Source organism: Sciurus carolinensis, chromosome 15 (genome assembly GCF_902686445.1).
Source record: "Sciurus carolinensis chromosome 15, mSciCar1.2, whole genome shotgun sequence".
NCBI classification, from domain to species: Eukaryota; Metazoa; Chordata; class Mammalia; order Rodentia; family Sciuridae; genus Sciurus; species Sciurus carolinensis.
The window spans coordinates 7,931,117-7,951,971 of NC_062227.1; the positions used below are offsets into that span (position 1 = coordinate 7,931,117).

The 20,855-nt window shown below is 39.4% G+C and overlaps 2 long non-coding RNA genes across 2 annotated transcripts; both read right to left on the bottom strand.

Annotated features, from left to right (window-relative positions):
• Nucleotides 1-295: 295 nt before the first annotated feature.
• LOC124965541 (uncharacterized) lies at nucleotides 296-20,624 on the bottom strand. The gene is made up of 3 exons (XR_007105195.1): nucleotides 13,855-20,624; nucleotides 1,435-1,722; nucleotides 296-1,139 (listed from the first exon to the last, which is right to left on the bottom strand). It is a non-coding gene; the product is annotated as an uncharacterized LOC124965541 (long non-coding RNA).
• Nucleotides 4,072-8,174, bottom strand: LOC124965542 (uncharacterized). Its single transcript, XR_007105196.1, has 3 exons — nucleotides 7,673-8,174; nucleotides 6,833-6,960; nucleotides 4,072-5,291 (listed from the first exon to the last, which is right to left on the bottom strand). It is a non-coding gene; the product is annotated as an uncharacterized LOC124965542 (long non-coding RNA).
• Nucleotides 20,625-20,855: the final 231 nt, after the last annotated feature.

Sequence of the window (20,855 nt, forward strand, 5' to 3'; positions counted from 1 at the left end):
CACTTCTCACAGAGCCACAGTAAGCAGTAACCTTCCAACAGCTGGAAGAGGTGTGGGACTTTTAAGAGATGTGGCCTCTTAAGCTATATCCAAACCATAAGGGTCCTTTGAATAGTATAATTATATAAGCCAAAGTCATCCTTTCAAAAAGCAGTATAGTATTCCTTATTCCTTTAACAATTAAACAGAAAATAAACTGCAGAATATTCTCTTCCATATTCATTTTTAACTTCAAAAAATCTGAATAAAAAAATAATAAAATTTTAATAATAAAAAAGTTTTTTAATAATAAAAAAGTTTATTATTGGTAACTCAAAAATTTCATAATTTCAATGTGATTGTTCCAATTGTAACATGGTGGATAAGCATTGACATAAAAAGTATTTAAACATAACATGAAAAGGAAGTCATACAATAAATGTATTATGTAGTACATTTTCATCCTTTCCTTTCCTTTATTTTAGGATTATTCATTGCAAGAGACAGCTGCCACCCATTCAAACCAGCTTAAACAAAACAAAACAGAAGAAGGAGCTGAGAGTGCAATTGCCTAGCTACCAGGAGGCTGAGGCAGAAGGATCACAAATCCAAGGGCAGCCTCAGCAACTTAGCAAGACCCTGTCTCAAAATAAAATTTCAAAAGGGTTGAGGGTGTGACTCAGTGGTAGAGCATCCCTGGGTTCAATTCCCCGTACCACAAAAAAAAAGTGTGGGGGTGTAGGTTTCAGGGGAGAAGACGGGCCTCACAGGAAGTCTTTCTGATTGCTGCAACAAATCTGAAGTCCAGGAGCTGAAGTTCCCTTCTTTGCTGTCTGTCGCCTCCTGAGCTGCGGCTCTGCTCTTCGCCACAGGGTTGATCACTCTCCTCGTAGTTTGTTCAGTATGCTTCCCGGCTCACCTTTCCACCATGAGGACAGCCTGGATCTTGGTGTCCACTTCATCTTCCAGCTCTGTCACTTCACACCAGTTAACCCAGTTGCAGCGTCCCCAGTTGAAAGGAGGGGCTGGGCCAAGCATAAGCAGTGCCTTGGATCCTCCAGACCAGGTGTCCACACAGCACCCCGGCCCCTCCATCTGAGGTGCAGGGATAGGACTCTCATGTACAAAAGATGGAACCAAGAGCAGGAGGGTCACATTTTCTAGGAAGTACCAATAAAAAAAAAAAAAAAAAAAAAATGGGTGAGAAATGAGCTTGTTTTAGCCAGTGAATTATCCTCATTTTATATTGGAAGAAAGTTTTAGGAAAATCAGACCTGAGTCCAACTTGTGATCAGATAGACCAAAACAGAAACTGCATTTTAACCTTTGGTATCTATATGACCTTTGGGAAATTAACTACCAATTAACTACCAATTCTCTGGTTGTTATAAGGAAATAAAAGTTGTTATGAAGAGATAATAGGACATGCAATACATAAAAATGTCAAGTGCTTACCACTCTTTACTCCCGGTCCCACAGTCAGAGGCCAGGAAGGCCAAAGGTCCTGTGGAAGTTTCCAGTGTCCTGTGCTAAGCGCTCTGTGGACGCTGAGCTAACAGAATGAAGCAGAGGGAAAGGCTCTGCCTCCCACCCCGCAGCCCACAGATGTTTTTCCATCCCTCTTCGTCTCAGAGGAGAACTCTTTTTCATTTTCCATCTCCTTCAGTGTTTGCGCTATAAGCTTATCCACCATTTCCTCCCCTGCATCTCTCTTTCTGTTCAGAAGAACTCTTTGATTGGATTCTAGATGGATTAAACAAAGAAACAAAATAACTCCTGGTTTATTGGCATTCCTACTGAAGACAGCCAAAAAAATGATTATTTTTGATATAGATTTTTTCTCTATTATCCAAAATCAATTCTTTTTTTTTTTCCCAAAATCAATTCTTCAGATGAACTAATTATATTCTAGATAAAGTTATCACTTAGGTCACCAAATTTTAACCTTTTACTCTCTGAACCTCAGTTTTCACTGAGTTTTGAGGAAAAACTTTCAAAAATGTCTTCCATTCTTTACTCCTTCCTTAAAATCATATATAAAATATTTAAAATATCGTCAAGTCGCTTTCAATTTACCAACTAGTACATCTATAGGCATGTTTAGGCATGTTTAGTTTTAATGGATTTTTTATGGATGCCCCTTCTCTAAGTAGTAATTAAATGTTAAATTTAAAATAAATAATAAATAAATAAATAAATAAATCTCAGTTGTGTTCCTGCCTGCTCTTTGCTGTATAGGCAGAGCATCGAGATCATCAGACTCTCCCAGGCACATGCACGTGGGCATAGCTGAAGGGCTGGGGTTCAGATGGTGGCATAGTGTCAGGAAGGTGAAGTCCTCCCCCAGATGAGCATCGTCTGTCTTGGGATGAGAGACATGTGGGTTGCTACAGGGCCACAGATGCTGGCATGGAAATAGGACAGACATGCTGTTATAGACAAGGAGCTCATTTCCTAAATCTTTCAGGATATTTCTTCCTAGGGACGGAGACTGAAATAGCATGACCTGGTCCCTTGAAACAAGAGGGCATTAGATAACTAATCTTATCCAGCACGATGTCTTAAGGTTCTTTAAAACAGAAAGGTTTAACGCCTGGTTGATTCTCTGGGTTAACCTGTGGGTTGCCAAACTGTGGGAAGCAGGGCATCGAGGGAAGAACATAGAAAAGTTGTGGGTCCAGAGCAGAAGGTTTTACAGCTTCCTGTGGAATGAGAAGGTTTGGGAAACATATAGGGTTTCAATGAATCTCATGAAAACTTGGCTTTTATACATAAGACAAGAGGCTATCCGCATTCAACTCCATGTTTGTTCAACAAACGGCAGTATGTGCCAACACGCAGAACTTGAACTTTTTCTTGAAAGCTTTGGGAAGTCACTAAAGGATTTTAAGCAGATCTGGGGCAGATGTGGATCTTAAAAGATCATTACATAGCAACACGAAGGAAGAGCTAGAGGGAAGGATATTTGAAGACAGACAGCTGTTGCATATAATTCAGAAGGAAGTGATAAAGGAATGGATTTAGGCTACTGCAGGAACGATGGAGAGGGGGCCAGGCAGAAAAGCCATCATGGAATGGAGTCTGTGCAGCATGGAAACTTTTCAAAACAGGTCAGCAGTGGTGAGAGGGGTCCACATGGGAAGTGTCTCTCCAGTTTCGAGACTGAGTGACAACGTGTGAAAACTCCAAATGACTTCCCTAAGTCCACCCTTTCCTACTTCTGCAAACAGCATTTTCCTCCTCTGCATGGCTAGGTCCCACTACAGCTGTGGATCTGTATGTTCACAGATGTGGAATTCAGTGCACCCCTCTCTCTTTCAACAAAGTCTGTCTTGCAAATCTTTTATTCGGGACACAGAAATATTATTTTGGAAGATCAAAGGAGGTTGTTGATTTTAACAAGGGATACCTCTAGACAAAGGGGAATAAAATCAGACTCCAGAAAGTCAAAACAAAAACTATTTCTACATTTTATCCCTAGTGGAATCAGTCTCCTGCACCAAGTTCTCACATCCTATAACCATCTTTCTCCATTGAAGCTCAGGTCAATTTTCTAAGAAAGAACCCACCTTGTGCCTAAATTTGAGTGCTGTTTCACCCAGAGTTTACTCAGGGAAAAATCATACCCACAGAGATCTGAATTCTATTTTATTCCAAGTTGCCACAAGCATCTAATAAGAAGTGCCTAGGACATGTCATGTCAAGTAGCAAGTCCTTCTGCCTGCATTGGTCACTTAACCCTCTCAAAAGCTCTCTGCATTAAGTACTATTATCATCCTCTTCAACAAATGGGAAACTGAGTCCTAGAAAGGTTGCTGAACTACCTCAGAGCATCCCATAGATTTCCCAGGAGACACATGGGCCCTGTGAAGTTTAACAGTGATGGCAACATCCCAACAGGCAAAGGAAAGTTCTGATTTTCTCTCACAGTGACTTGTCTCTGTGTGTGTATATATGTGTGTGTGTTTCCTCCCGTCCAAAAAAAAAATCATGTGCACAAATCTTAGGGGACTGTCTACACCAGAGCTGGTTAGCTATTATTCTCCATTGCATTTTTTTGGGTGGAGGGGACTAGATTTACCTAATTTGCCCCGTAGCTTGGATTATAGATGTGCACCACTCCATTGCTTTGTAAACAGAGAAACTCTTCATCCAATGTCATCTCCAGTAAAACCTTACCATATAAAACATGTTGAACTGGTGGCTGTAATTGGGATGAAGAGGTGGATGTGCTGGCTAGGGCTCTGGAGCAAAGGCTAGTCCAAATTATCTTCTTCAAGGCAGTCCTGTGTGGACCTCAGAACATCTCAGTCTTCAATTTGAAATGCTTCTCTGGTTTGGGGGTTCTTTAGTAACCATTTTTTCCCCAGGTAGTCTGGCAAAGCTACAGAACATCGGGTCTGGAAGGAATCTTGAAGATCAGCTGGCTTAGCATTGATCTGAGTGGGAAGGTGACTGGGCAGCTCAGGAGTGGGCTTCCTGTCTTATCCCAGCTTAATTTGTACTGTACGGTTCTTTGGGAAATTTTTCTTTTTGCCGACCAACCAGTGATGTAGGACAGATGAGGCTCACCCGAGGAATTTTCAGGCAGCAGGTTTATTTCAGCTGCAGCAGTCCAGAGAGGCTGATGCCTCAAAATCTCTAGACCTTGCATCTGGAAATGCTTTAAACTTTATACTCAGTGGTCTGGTTACATGTCAGTGGGTGAGTACATAACAGTTACAGTTATTTTTAGGCTGGACAGAGGTTTTACAAGTTTTTACCAAGAAAACAAAGATAGTATCTTTTGCATAGCAACAAGCTGTCTGAGACAGATTCTGCAAACCTGGCATTTACAAGAAAGAAGAAGCCGCACACCACAGCGCCCTCTGCAGAAACCCTGCTGACATTCTGTAAAATCTTGGTGGCAAGAAGTGTAATTATGGGCAGGGTCTTTGGAGAAGCTTAATTATGGCAAGGGTCTTTTGGGTGGGGGAACCTGGTGTGCTTCACCAGGACTCCATAAAAGCAGAGGTGAGAGGGAGCTTTTTTTTGGAGGGAGGGGTAAGTCTTGCTGTGACCCTTTGGGAAGTATATACCTTTGAAGAGGCAGGACTGCCCTGTGGAACAGCCTGAACCGCTCCTTCCTGCTTGGTGTCCTGCCTGTTTCACTCACTCACCTGAACCACCTGCCTCCAAAAGCAGTTATTGCCACATCACCTGATTTACAGAGTGGGTGCTTCTCTAGAGACTTTAAAGGGAAATGGAGGTGTCAACTCATTCAAACCAGCAGACTGTAAGCTTCACGAGGGCAAGGACTCTCTCCTGGGTGCCTGGGAAACAAACACAGGCACATGGAGCAGAATAAGTGCTCAACACGTTTACTTAATAGTGCCACTAGTGTTTACCCTAATAAACAGACTCATTTGCTGCTTTAAGAGTTGTAAGTGTAGATGTAACTTCTTAAATGCAGAAATTTTGGTGCAGAAGCCAACTGATTATTAGCAGGGTCATTATTTTACAGTCCATAAAACAATAGGAAAGTGCATGGTTTTGGTAAACCACAGAGTTCACCACCGTATTTAATTGATATTATTCACCTGCTCATAGATAAGAATCTATCAGGGATACATTTGGTATGTTTAAGAGAGCTTAACTATTTTATGTTTCAAAGAGGTCCATTAATTTTTCACTGAAAACCTTTAATGGTGAAAATGTATCTTTAACATTGGTTAAAGATTCAAAGTACCAACCAAACCTTTATGACGAACATCTACTCTTGGAAAATATTTTCAGTTTTACTATTTACTGTTCTAATTCTCATGGACATAACAGCCAGCATTTGCCATTACACTCAAAAGCAACATTTTAAACAACCATTTTAAAGGACCACTGAGATATTTTATGCTATCTATAAATTTGTAGTGGAAAATAAAGTATTCTTAAAATTTTTTAATGACAGTAGTGCATTAATGATTTATTATAACAATTAGCTTCACAGAGATTTATAGAACCTTTTATAAGCTTGAATTATGCCTATATATTTTTTAATTAGGCACTTGAGTTAGGCCCCTGTGTGTTTTGAAAGAACAACTGGTAATATATTTATTATTTTACTGATATATTTGTTATGGCATTTTATGCCCATTTTATGTTAAAATATATAATATTCCACTTTTGAAATTCTAAAGGTAGGAAATAACAGGTACATCTTTCCATATATTAATTTACAAGGTTGATTCATTTACTTGACCTGGATAATTAAGTCAATGTCTTAGGAAATTTATATGAATCAAAAGATGCAAGTAAATTAGACTCTTATAATAATGAGTTGCCCATTTTAACATCAAACTTTCTAGCAAAATCACATAACCTTTACTATGCTATCTTTTGGGGGCAGTTGAAATTTAACTGTGTATGTTTTGTTTTCAAGTTCTTGTGAATAATTTTCTTAACAATTTAAAAAACACGCCCTGTGAAGGAAGGACCTGCCATTCCTCCCGTACAGCCACGTGGCCACACAGGTAGATTTCAACATTCTAATAATTTCTGGTCCTCCTGAGCTAGTCATACAATTTCTTGTCATCTTCACCTCGCCACCATGATATTAATGACAGCTAAGTCTACGTTTTTGAGCATCAGCCGGGGGCAGATATCACGATTGTGTCTCTAACCCTCATAATGAGACTTTAGGGTCCCCCAACAAGGAAGAGTCAAAGCAAGATTCAGAACAAGGTTGTGCATTCTAAAGTTCAATGGCTTCCTCTTGGTCATCATGCCTTTTTAATCCAAGTTGTGTTCAAGATTTAGCCTTATGCCACATCACAGACAGAAGGCACTTCCAATATGTTTTTTTAACAGTGTTCAAACTTACCTCTTTTACAAGATATTGACAATAACAGCATTTCCACTCAGGTTATTTCAAATGAAAAGACATTCATTATATTCAAGCTGTCATTCACTTGGAAGGTCCTAGGTTTTTCAAAAATGTAATTTCCACTCCTGGGAAAAGATTACAACTCTTTTACATAACTAGCACGGAATCATACGGATGCTCAGCAAACTCTGCGCTTCCTTAAAACATAAATTTTCAGGTTAGTTTTAATGGACACATAAAATCGTACAACTTTACGGAGTGCCACGTGGTGTTTTGACACATGTACTCATCGTATAATGTTCAATTCAGGGAAAGTCTGTCTCCTCCAACATTTACCATTTCCTTGCAGTGAAAACATTCAAAGTCCTTTTTTAGATTTTTTTTTTAAGATAAGATCGGCCCCCAAACTCATTTCCCATTATCAGTTTATATATTATCTCTTACTAAACTGCAGCTCCACATTTGGACAAAGGGAAAAAAAATGCTCTGAAATATCAAATTTTTATGTGCTGTAATGACTACTGAATACAATCTTGGTCTCAGTGTCAGATTCTTTTAAAATTATATTAAAACTTAAATAAATGAATAATTGGGTTTAGATAACAGAGACTTCTGAGATCCCTGTAGTGGTTTGAAAATACAGCCTTAAATTATTTGACAGTTGTTAAAAAAAAAAAAAAATGGAGTCCAATTCCCCTTCCCTGGAATGTGGGCCAGATTTAGTGCCTTGTTTCTAATGAATAGAATGCGGTAGAAAAGCCACTTAGCCACTTAGGCTCAGTCAGGAGAGGCAGCCCAGCTAGGCCTGACTCTCTTCTGCTCTCCTGGGAAGCTCACCTTCAGATCCATGCACCATGCTGAGAGGGCTGAATGACCAAAGAAAAATCGAACAATTAGCATCAACCACTACGCTGGTGAGTGATTGAGCCTGTGGAGGATTCCTGTCCCTGGTCTTTGAGCCTGTTCCCAGATGATGCGGAGTTGTCCCTGCGGTGCCCTGCACAACTGTAATATCAGCAAATTAAATGTGGTCATTTTTTTAAGCCACTATATTTTGGGTGGTTGTTCTGTTGAAAATAAATATTCGGAACAAGCACATCCAACCACTGGCCCTGAAGTTCAATTTTAAAACATCTTGAATAATTTAAAATAAAATAACTGTAAACCCAAATGCAGATACCAAATATATCACAGAGGAATCATGGGCAACTGTAGTCTTGCTACTTTTTATTTTCACATCTCATCGGCAATACTGATGCCCCATCAGCTTCAATGGAAACTCAACCATGGAGTTGGTGTTTACCCCCTTTATTAGTATGGGGAAAAAAATAGATCTCAAAATATGGCTGACAGGGCTGGGGATATGGCTCAGTTGGTAGAATACTTGCCTTGCAAGCACAAAACCCTGGGTTCAATCCCCAGCACCGCAAAAAAAAAAAAAAGAAAGAAAGAAAGAAAGAAATATGACTGACAGACTTTCTAATAGGATTTTTCACATTATCTCATCCTTTCTCACAGGTGCCTCAGATCCAACAAAACCTAACCAGAATGTTTTGTTCCCCTCTGCCCTGATTCCTCCCCTATGCCTCTCCTCACCATCCAGTTATTTGACTTGGAGGCTGCTCATGATTTCTTTCTCTTCTCCTTTCATACAATCTTGAAATCTTACAGACACTGTCTCGGGACAACCAGAATCTGCTCTTCTCTCCCTAGGCAGTGGAGCTGAGTTCAGCCCTTACAGTCCCTCAGCAATGTAAGCGCAGAGCTTGGTGTCTTGACCTTCAATCTTCTTCCTTTCTAATGCCTTCCCCCAACATGGGTCCTTTTCTTCAATTACATACGTGAGTGCTTGGATATTTTCCACGACCCTTTGATGTCCTTGGGAAATCCCCACATCCCTTGGCATGGCCTCGAGGGCCCTTCAAGATCTCCCTGTCTCCCAGCCAGCCCCCTTCCCAGTCTCTCTGCTCTTGTCAGAAAGGAGCAAGACAGCCCTTCAGAACTCTCCTGAATGTTTACTTTTCTTTATTTTTCATTTGTTCTTGTTAGTGATTCGTGACAGTAGAATGTATTTTGACATATCATACATACACAGAGTATAACTTTCCATCCAGATTTTTACTTCCATACTTAAAATTGGTTCTCTTTCCTCCTTTACTTTCACAGAAAAGGAGCAGTAAGTCCTTCCCTCCAGGCTGCAAGCCCCATCCATCCCAGACCTACGACCAGACATGCGGTTCTAAACTTCTGTGCTTGACTCAAACGCTTCTAAGTGATTTTCAACTAAAGTGCCCATTGTTGCCACTGTGTCCTTATAAGGGCGTTGATGCAAAAAAAAAAGGAAGAGGAAAGGGAGGGGACATACTTCTTAGAATACATGAATAGACCATTGTTTGGTTATGGAACGTGATATTTAAGTTTTCTAGGATGTTTCCATGAATACTCAGGTGGGTCTAAGTGCTCTTCGGTCATCCTTCCTTCCGTCTTTCCCTCTTTCTTCCTTCCTTCACCTATTTTTTTTTTAAATTTTTTTTAGTTGTCGATGGACCTTTAATTATTTATATGCGGTGCTGAGAACTGAACCCAGTGCCTCACACATGCTAGGCCAGTGCTCTACCACTGAGACCCAACCCCAGCCCCTCTTCTTCTCTTTTAATTTGGGTGGGATTAGTTGGTTTGCTTTCTCCATTGGCGTTGTGTATTGAAAAGCCTGATCACGGAATCTGTTTTCTTGTTAACGGTGTGAACTTGAACAGCAGTTTTAAGTCTAGAGCCCACATATTCCAACTGCAAACTGAGGTTTAGAATGGAACTTCATATGACTGGTGTGACTTGACTGTGCATATAGGTGGGCTCCATATAAATGTCCTGAGTGGACCACTGTTCCCTTCACCTCGTTGGTGTGTAGGAACATCGTGGTACGCTTCGTGAAGAATGAGGATTTTGCCTTGGACCATATCTAAACTAACAAAACAATTTCTTCATTAGAAACTGTATTTATAACTATATACTATTGTTATTCTATTTACTATGAAAAACCCATTAGCTGTGGCATTTAATCAATGTTAAAGCTCACAGAATTTCTCTAATGCTAATCAAGCATTAATATAATTGACAAACTCCAAAGTAAGACAGATTCTTTTAGGTTTCTAATAAAAGATGCTGCATTAGAATACATTATCTGTCTCCCTTCCCCAGACTACTAATCTTCTTTGAGATTATGAAAAAGTTCAAATGCATAGTGCATACTAAAATACAATGACTCTGTTTACTGTACTCATAGGACCCCAAGGTCAGCAGTGGCCTCTAAGAGGACCCACATCTGCCTTCTGTACCTCACCTCTCTCTGGTGTGTTCTACTTTAGAATGCATTTGGGTGGGAGGTGTTTTTTCATAATTATTTCCAGACATAGTCCCTCTGTTTATATTTTCAAAAGTATTTATCCAGATTAATATCCTGTCTTTTAAGATCAGAGAAGATAGTGTGTTCATTCATGGGGGCAATGGATAAAAGGTTTTAATAAACTGCTCAGGAAATCAGGGAAGAATTCAATTAAATCAGTTATCCAGGTGTAGTTAATAAGGTTTTTTTGTTTTTGTTTTTGTTTTTGTTTTGCGCTACTGGGGATCAAACTCAGGGCTTTGTGCTTGCAAGGCAAGCACTCTACCAGCTGAGCTATCTACCCAGCCCTTTGTTTTTGTTTTTGTTTGGTGTTTACTGCTTGTCTATTAGTAAACTCCTAATAAACTTCCACGGCCAGGTTCCACCACAGTCCAGTCAAAGTGGTGTCCAGGGGAGGGTTCCAGACTTCGGTATTTTCAGAGTTCTCATGTTATGCCAATGAGCAGTCAGGGCTGAGAACCCCCAAGCCAGGGTGTGCCTACAATCACACAGGCTGTTTTCAGAGCTACACAAAAAGCACCTAACATAAATTCTGGAACGCAATTCCTGTAATTGAAAGAACTTTTAAGCTGTGATAGGGAAAAATAATTGGAGTCATTTTAATTAAGTAGGACAACTACTTGACTAAAATAAGTACACAAAACAGGCTCTATGATAGTGTCTACTTTGAAAAAATGCACAGTATCTTTAAGGCTGGGATATTTGGGATTTCGATGGGAGTTGGGGCTAACCTAGCCAATATTTTGAGTAAAATATTAGAGAATGGAGGCACTGATTTTTGTCTTGTACCTTCCTTGCTTCCCTCAAAGGCTCTAGGAGACAGCAAGCCACAGTTCATGATAGACTAACATCACTCTTGCTAGACATCGGGGTGCCACAAGGACTCAGACAGGCCCAGAAGTAGCTCAGCAAGGTGAACTCTATGTCTGCAGAAGGATGTGTTCCAGAAAGCATCTGGCCAGCAAGCAACACAGATTGGGTACAACCAGCATTTTACCCCGAGGCAAGGTCCCTCTCCTGGTTCTTCACTGGCTGAGTACTATGGGGTATCTAGACTTCCCAAATGTCACCTAGGTTTTGCTGTCTCCTGTTGGGTTACTTAAATAAATATACCTTTAGTTGTCCTCACCTCCCTTTGTTCGACTGTGGCAGGAAAGCCTTCCTGGGGTGCATGCATTCTGACACACACACAGCCTTTACTTCTTTGCGTAAGTGACTCTTTCTTAACAGAGAGATTCCTATCTCTGTTGATCAGGCCGATCCATTCTCCCACCTCGTCTGTCAAGGGCTGCTCAGGTTCCTGGACTCTGGATCTGCACATTCGTAGGCTGCGGTGCTCTTTTAACTTTCCCTTCTGCTCTGTTTCCTCTCTGACTGTCTTTCTTACATCCCAATTTTACATTTAAGGCTAAATACTGTCTTCTGATAACGGACCAGTAGACTTTGCTATTTCTCACACTCTAACACACACGTGCCTTCCACTCTTCTGCAGCAGAGAGAGCAGTCTCAGTTTCATCACAGGTGGTAGGGGTTCCAATCAGAGATGGTGCAGGCATGGGCTCAGCCATGCCACGGTAGGACTGGGAAAGGGAGATGCCGTGTGGTGGTCACAGGTGAAGGAAGGGAGCCCCAGAGTCCTCATGGGGGAGGCAAGATATGACGCGACTGAAGCACAGGGAGGCTTATTATTACTTTGAATTTCATTTTCTCAAAAGAAACTTGAGACTCAAGTAAATTGGTAAGCTGGTTAATTTTATTTTACAATGTTAAGTTTATTTAAAAATTGGATAAAAATCATACTGAATGTATTTTATTAAAAACAAAAATACCCATCCTTACTTCTATTTATCCATATTTTCCTTAAATTCTAATCATTTTATCTATTGGAAATAAAATATTTAAAACTTATTTAAATATAATAAAATATCTTTGGTATTACTTCTTTTAATTGTATAAAATGAATGCTTTTGTGTGTATATATATATATACATACATGTACATATATATGCTATATATGTGTGGGGGTTTTTTTTCTTGTACAAGTAGAAAGAAAGACATTCTCCATTTCTAAAATGAAGAGCAAAAATAAAGTTTGCTTATTTGCTTATTATTATTTATTGAGGTAGGTGTTATAAAACAATAGAATTACTTTCTGTGTGATATGAAGAATTACTATTTCTGCATATGTGTGTGTTTATATGTATAATTTCATTCTCTAAAAAAATTTTTGGTAATTCTAGCTTTGTTTTGATTTTAATTATTAGTGATCTGTAATCATTTATGCATATTGAAGGGAAGCTGTAATTTCTAAAACAATAATCTGAGAACCAATGTTTGCAGATTCAGAACAGGAAACTGCTTTCATCAGACTCAAATTTTTAGTTGAATCTATTCTGCAAGTACAAAGGAAGGAAACTGAAAGGAAGACATTTGTTTTGTAGGAGACTTGGCATATTTCTGATAACAGGAATGACCTCAAATTCTAGAGCAATGCCCTGTGCTAAGAACAGCATCTGTCACCTGGTGCTGTTTCATGCATGCTAGTTGCATGAATCCATAAATCATGCTGTTTATTACCCTTAGCAGAGAGAGTAGGAAACATTTGCAAATCCAATCATACAAAACTCAAAAACCATAGCAATCATTCGTGAAAGCAGGTGTTTGGATGGTGTGTCATGGCACAAATGGAGGTCAGAGCCCTGGGTCCTAATCATGGCTTCTCTTGACCAACGCCTCAGCTCTGGGCAAATCCCTTCAACCCTAAACCTCTGCTTCATCATAAGTAATATGGACAACCCACCTGCATTAGAACCCACTTAACCCACACCACGCTCTCCCTTATGATCTTTAAAGAAATGTAAAGTGAGATTGTTATATATTATTTCCATTATAGTTTCTGTTTCAACTATATGAACCCCTTGTGGTCTAATAGTAATGGGACATAAATCCAGAAAACAAGTTGCATCTTTGATTACAATCATTCCCCTGTGTGTTCAATGCAATGGAAGCAGAAGGCTGTTTCATGCCTGACTAAATATCAAAGAAAGCAATTTTCATAAATCCATAGATCCACACAATGGAAAAAGTTCTTTAATGTTTTATGAATCATACTTTTTTGTTATTATCATAATTCACATAGTACACCAGTTCACATCATTGACCTTTTTATTGGCTTACAATTCTATAAAATTTAAAATATGTATGTGACCAGCTAGGTTTCTTTGGGCATATCCCAGACACAAAGAAATTGTGGGAAACTCAGTTCTCTTATTGTCTTTACCTCAAAGAGATTACCAGACAGAATTCCCTTTACTTTGTTGAAAGGATTTCTCTTCTTCATTTCTTAAAATTCCCACTTTTAGCTTAAAAAATATCTGTGCTTTGATTTCACTACACGAAATCTGGCTTAAAAGGCACTGAGTCCTTTTACAGAGTGTTGGCATTGTGACCCTTCATTCTCATGACTTATAAGAGTAAAGGATATTTTCATGAGGTCAACTCTGGAAATATTAAAATCCAAAACCTAAAGCAGTGTTTTAGTGAACTTTTTTTCACTGCTGTGACCAAAACACCTAACAAGAACAACTAGAGAAGGAAAAGTTTATTTGGGGCTCACCGTTTCAGAGGTCTCAGTCCAAAGACAGCTGGCTTCATTGCTCGGGGCCTGAGATGAGGCAGAACATCATGGCAGAAGGGTGTAGCAGAGGAAAACAACTCAGGATATCACAACATAGAAGAAGAGAGAGAGCCCTGCTCAACAGGACAAAATACATGCCCCAAAGTCACACTCCTAGGAACCCACCTCCTCCAGGCACACCCTACCTGCTGGCAGTTACCACCCAGTTAATCCTACAAGGGGATTACAGTGTTGATTAGGTTAAGGGTCTCATAACCCAATCATTTCCTTCCTGTATTGTCTCACACATGAGCTTTTGGGGGACACTGCATATCTAACCATAATGAAGGCTGTGGAATGTACTGAATTTTCACTAATTTGGAGCTCAAATAAGAATCTTGGGGTGTTGATCTTTTCCAGTTCCTCTTCAATGTCACAACACCATAATGAAAAATGTTAACATCAACTAAGTATTGACAACAAATACATATTTTGACAATGTAATGCCTTCAAACTATCTTAAACTATGGTTCTTACAATACTCGACTTTCAAGTTAAATGTTAAATGTTAAAAATTGTGTGTGCATATCTATTTATTTCACAGGAAAATACCCTCCAAACTGATTTTGATACTAGGACCAGATTGTAAACAATAATTTTATTATCTTCAGTTTGCCATTCATTTGGCAAATATGGTAGACAAAAATTTAACCAAATTGTTTTCTAAAGCAGAAATGTATCCAGGCACGGTGGCACCTGCCTGCAACCCCAGTGACTCAGGAGGCTGAGGCAGGAGGATGGCAAGTTGAAAGCCAGCCTCAGCAACTTAGCGAGGCCCTAAGCAGCCTAGTGAAACCCTGTCTCAAAATAAAATGTAAAAAGGGCTGGGGATATGGCTCAAAGGTTAAGCACCCCTGGGTTCATTCCCTGGTACCCACACACACACAAAAAAAGACTAGATGTTACATGTGTCTTGTATATCTTATGTTAAATTGATTATAATACATTTGTGTAAAGGATTTGTTGGCAAGAATTCATTCTTAAATTTGTATTTGTAATTTCAAATTTGTATTTGTAATTATAAATTTGTAATTATTTGTATTTGTAATTACAAATTTCCATTTGTAAGCGGGCATCTAAATTCAAACTAAAATTTTACTTTTATGTAGATAATGCACATTTCCTCACCAACAGGGTCCATGAACCTCAGACTTTGAATAATAGTCTCAGATATTGGAAACTTTGACAAACAAAAGAACCAAGATGGTTTATTATGGTCCTCAGGGTTATTCAAAAAATGTCTTTCTTTTAAAAATGTCCAAGTTTATCATGAAGATTGTCGATATATAGCTGATATTTTTATGAATTTCTGGTATGCTTTTGGTTTATCCATTGTTTCTGCTTGTCCACAGAAGATGCACACATTTTCATCATGATTATAACAAATTATTGAAACTGTTAGGTGAAGCATTTCCCTTCCCCCATGAAAGTAGAATAAGGTTGAATCAAAATCCAATTCCATGTGTGAAGGAAGTTCAACGTCCTCCTCAAAAGGCGTGAATTCCCCCAGTGCATGAAGGTTTCACGTTCTTTGAGATGGTTGATTTTATGTGTGAACTTGACTGGGCTATGGGTACCCATTTATTTGTTAAGCACTATTTGCATGTGTTGAATATTCTCTCTGATATGTGTTATGCTAACACACAACAAGGGAGGGAGGAAGAATAGAAGTTTGGTGGATCAGACAAATGAGAAAGAAGGGAAGTGGGGGATAGGAATAGGAAAGACAATGGAATGAATCTGACTTAACTTTCCTATGTTTATGTATGAATACATGACCAGTGAAACTCCATATCATGTACAACCACTAGACTGGGATCCTAATTAGAATAAGATATAATCCATGCATGTATAATGCATCAAAATACACTCTATTATCATCTATATCTAAAAAGAACAAAAAAAAAAGATAGCATAAAATTTACAACAGGAGGGCTTAAGGTTTCTGTCATTAATCATGTATATCATCTAAACGTTCCCTAAATCTTATGGATGCTTGGTTACCTATTTAAGAATATTGATAATTTGATTCTTTAGTTATGGACTATATAATGTAATCAATACGATGCAAAATGTATTCAAGGTAAATAACCAACAGCTGTACACTATTTTCCTTTAAAATGTTATTCTGGCAGTGAATTATAATATATAATTATATTATAAACATATGTATGCATATTCATTTTTAAGACTAAGAAAGAATTTTGTCTCTCTGCCTGAGTCTTTGATCTGAGACACGAGTCCTCCCCTGCCTGTGGACTCAGACTGGGACTGGAACTTTTTATCACCAGCTACCCTGCTTCTCAGACCCTCAAACTTGGGCTAGAACTACATCATTGGTTCTCCAGGGTCTCCATCTTACCAGCCTCTCATCTTGGAATTCAGTCTCCATAATCCATGTGTGTCAATTTCTTAAAATAAATCTGCCTATTTATCTATCTGTCTTCCATCTGTCTCTCTGTATCTAACCTCTTCGTTTATTTCTTTGGAATTGCATGACTAATACAGATTAGTACTGCAGATTTGGTAATATGAGTGGTTCTAAAGGAACAAAATTTTAAAATTTTTCTGAATTCATTCTGAGGTTTCTGGAATGACTCTCTAATTTCATTAGAATTTAGTATTCAATTGGTTTTATTTCTGGTAGTAAAGAGCACTAATAGTCCACAGTATGTTCTAGAACAAAATATGCAAAATGTTACCCTTGGATAATCCTAATCAACTTAAGGTAGAAAGGATGATACTTTCAAATATTTTTGGTAAACTATTGAATATAATGAGATTGACTGGTTCTTCTTAATGTCACTGGACAAGTTAGAGAAAGAAGAAAGTGAGCTCAGGGAAACATATTCTCAGCTCAAATGCTGCATAAATGATCTGGAAGTTTCTGTGTGCACTGAAGGAGACCCTTATCTCCAGTAGCTGTAAGTCTGAGATTACTGAAAATAAAACCCAGAATCTCATCCTGTGGCTGACTGAATTTCAATGTAAGATGATCCCTTAGTCTTGTAATGTATTTACTGGTACAGTGAGTGGTATGGGGTGCAATTTAAGAACAGACCGATCACCACTGAGAAGTCCAGATTTGAGAGTCTTCATTAAGCCAGCCAGCTGTCTCACACAATGCCCCAAAAACGACTATTGGGAGAACAGCCTCGACCACAGGGTTGCAGGAGTTCTTATACCAAAAATCATATCAATCTTAAGTGTCTGTTTCTGTGATTCAAAATCACAAACTAACATCGTGAAATCATCAGCAGAGGGGGAAGTAGGTCAAAATGACCCTACCTAGGAACCAACTAAAGAATGGTTATTAACATCCACACAATCATTGTTGACCATTCACATGGTGCATTGTTTAGGAGAAACAGGAATCAAAAGGGAACAATTTTTCATCATATGAGAATTGTCATTTTGTATTGCTAAACATGTCACACTAAATAACCAATGATGAGTAGAGAGGCGGGGTGTTCCTATGGGAGAAGCTAAGCAATTGTTGATGGGTACAGAGGTAGGGCGTTCCAATGGGAGAAGCTCATTTCCTACATAACATGGAGTCTCAGAGCAAAATGGAATCTGTTTAGTCATTGCCCATATAGCTGGCCTATAACATTTCTATAAGCCAAATCTGTCAGCCCGTCACAGTGAGGACATTGATTGGGAAGGAAGGACTACTGAATATTGTAATGAAGACATGATGTATAGAGAGGCCCTGGTGAAGTTGGAGACATTGAGCTCCTAAATTCCTTTTTTAAATATCTTTATTTATTCATTTATTTTTTTAATGTGGTGCTGAGGATCAAACCCAGTGCCTCATATGTGTGAGGCAAGAGTTTTACCACTCCAGCCCAAGCCCTAAATTCTGATTAGTTTTTTTTTTCTAGTAGAAGAGTACTCACTGCTCCAAATGGGAGAAATCACTCTGCCTCCATATGGGAGTATTGCCTGGGAAGATTCAGGAAGTTGCCATCAAGATAATGCTGAACCTCCTGAGGATCTACCCTCTCCAGCCATCCATTGCTTCAAGAATTATAACTACCTTCAAGCCCCAGGAGGTCCCTACAGGCAAAGTAAAAAGTATGACCTAGGAGGATGTGTACTATACTCCACAGGAATTACTTGAATTTTCTGAATATACAGACAGATATCTTCAGGACATGTGTGGGGATGGATATTAAGGTTATGGGATAATGGTAGAAGAAACATAAATTTGGACTAGGCTGAATTTATTGAGAGAGGTTCACTGAACAGGGATTCTACAGTTCATGATGTAGCTTGGGAGTCAGAAAGAGATTCCTAACTGCTTATTTATTTGGTTGACTGAAACATGACTGAAGAGGTGGCCCACAATGAATGAGCTGGAAAGGTCAGATCTGGTTTCTTTTACTGTAGAAGAAAGAATTCAAAGTCCTATGGAGATTGGAGTGTTAGATCTAATCTCCCATACAGGAAGGGTACAGAAAACATGCCTTTTACCACTACTTTGGGAAATATATTTGTGGGGAGTTCTGTAGATTCTTCTTCTCTGCCAGGCCTTACAGTAGAGAATGCAGGCATCATATTGGAAAACCTAAGCAATGAGAATGACTGGATCCCAGGATGTCAGTAGCCAAGTGGCAGCACCAAAGCAGAGTGGGCATGGCTTCTGTAGTGGAGACACAATCAACATAGCAATCGGAACATTCTGACTCATGGAGACCTATGGTGTTGGCTACTTGATTTTGATGTTCCTAGAAGTGAAACAGTCAGGACGCTTACTAAACTCTTGCTTCATCTAAAGCAAATTCAAGTAAATAAAAGTTTAAACTGAATCATTCACAGCCTCTCAATCAATTTTCATGTTTGAGCCAGTTTATAGACCCAGAACCCCTTGAATAAAGAGAAGACTAGGTGTCCTTGAGGTAGGACCACAGAATACTGGGGGGAAAATGTGCTGTTAAACTTTCTCACATTTTCTCCAAAAGTAGGTACCTTTAATGAAGGTAATTATGAACTAGGGAAAAAGATCTAACCATACCTTTTAGGGACAACTAAAGACTGGCTCTGAACTGGCACTTACTCTAGGAGAACTAAAACACATTAGTCAGAGTAAAGGCTTATGGAGGTCCAATGATCCATGGGGTTATAGCTCAGGTCTAGTTCATGGTGGCCCCAGTGATTCCCCAAATCCACCCTATCATGATTTCCCAGTTCCAGAATGTGTAATTGGAACCAATATACTGAGGAGCTGGCAGAATCCCCAAGTCAGTTCCCTGACCTGTGCAGGGTTTCTATGGTGATATAGCCCAGGCTGAAACCACTAGAAGTGCTTCTAACTGGGAAAAGAGTAAACCAAAATTCATTCTGCTTTCCCGTAAGAATTTCTGAGATTTAGTGCATCATCAAGGATTGGAAAGAAGCAGGGATTCTCATCATACCCTATTTGGCTAGTGCAGAAAACAGATGGATCTTGGAGAAAGACAGTTGATTGTCATAAGCTATATGGTGCCTCTAACTGAAGCTGCTGTATCAGATATGGTTTCACTAAGCAAATTAAAATGTCCTCTGTTTACTTCTACCTAAGTCTAGCAATCCACCTTCACAGTTCTACCTCACAGAAAACCAACCCTCCAGTTCTATGTTATAATTTATTTTGCAGGGATCTTGATCAACTGTCCCTTCTATAAGATACCACTGGTCTATTACAGTGATGCATTGTGCTGACTGTAACCAGTGAACAAGAAGTAGAAACTAGCCTAGATTTACTGTAAGACATAAACATGTCAGAAGGTGGGAAATAAATCCCCCCAAAATTCAGGGACCTTTTACCTCAGTGTAATTTCTAGGGGTTCAGCTGTGTCAGACATGTCTAAATAACCCTTATGAGGTGATGCTGCTTCCACCTCTCCTACAGCTAAAAAAGTGACTCAATACCCTGTGGACTTTGAATTTTGGAGGTATCATATACCGTTTTTTGGTGTTTTATTCTGGTCCATTTTGTGAGTGACCTGGAAAGCTTCTGATTTCAAGTGGGACCCAGAAAAAAGAAGGCTTTGCAACAGGTCCAGACTGCTGTGCAAGTTTCTCTGTTCTTTGGGCCAGTGGAACTGGCCCTATCAGGCCCTGAAAGTATGTCCATGTTATGTGAGGAAGTGGTCCAGTATCCATGGTCCCCAACTCCAGCTACACCACCTTCTAATAGCCTGCACCTATGTCCCCATAAGGAGTTCTCTAGTGTCAGTTGACAGAGAAATAGAAGACTCAAACTTGCTTTACAGAGGTTCTGCCCAACATGCAGGCACCACCTCAAAGTGGACATCTGCTGCAGGACAGCCCCTTCCTGACACCCCTGGACAGCGGTTGAGGGAAGTCCTCTCCGTGGGCAGAACTTTGATATATCGTGTGTTTGCTTTGCTCAGAAGCATAAAAGGCCCATCCTGGGAATATATACTGACTCGTGGACTATGGCCAACAGCTTGGCTTGATTATCAGGAACTCAGAAGACCGGTGACAAGGAAATCTGGGAAAGCGGTATGTGGGCTCACTGCTCTGAATGAGCAGATCTCTGTGAGTCAAATGAACACTCAACAAAGGGCAGAGGAGGATTTTAGCATTCAACTGGAATAAGATGACCTATTCTATGAAGACTGGTTGCCACATCTATTTCCTGTCACTCCAACACTTGACACGGTCTGTTGGAATAGAGGACTCAACACTTGACATGGTTCTGTTGAAAGATCATCCTCCCTCTTGGGGGCCATAGGTGTGGCATGTCTCCATGTACAGTTGCTTTTTAATATTAATATTATTCTGCCATTAAATGAAATAAAATAGACTCAATAATAACTATAAGTTGATTTCTTTGCCCTTTGTTAATAATAGTAAAAGCTTTTCACTGTTAAACACTGGAGTTCATAGTGGGGGTGGTTTCTCAGAAAATCTAGTGACATGATTGTTCTGAA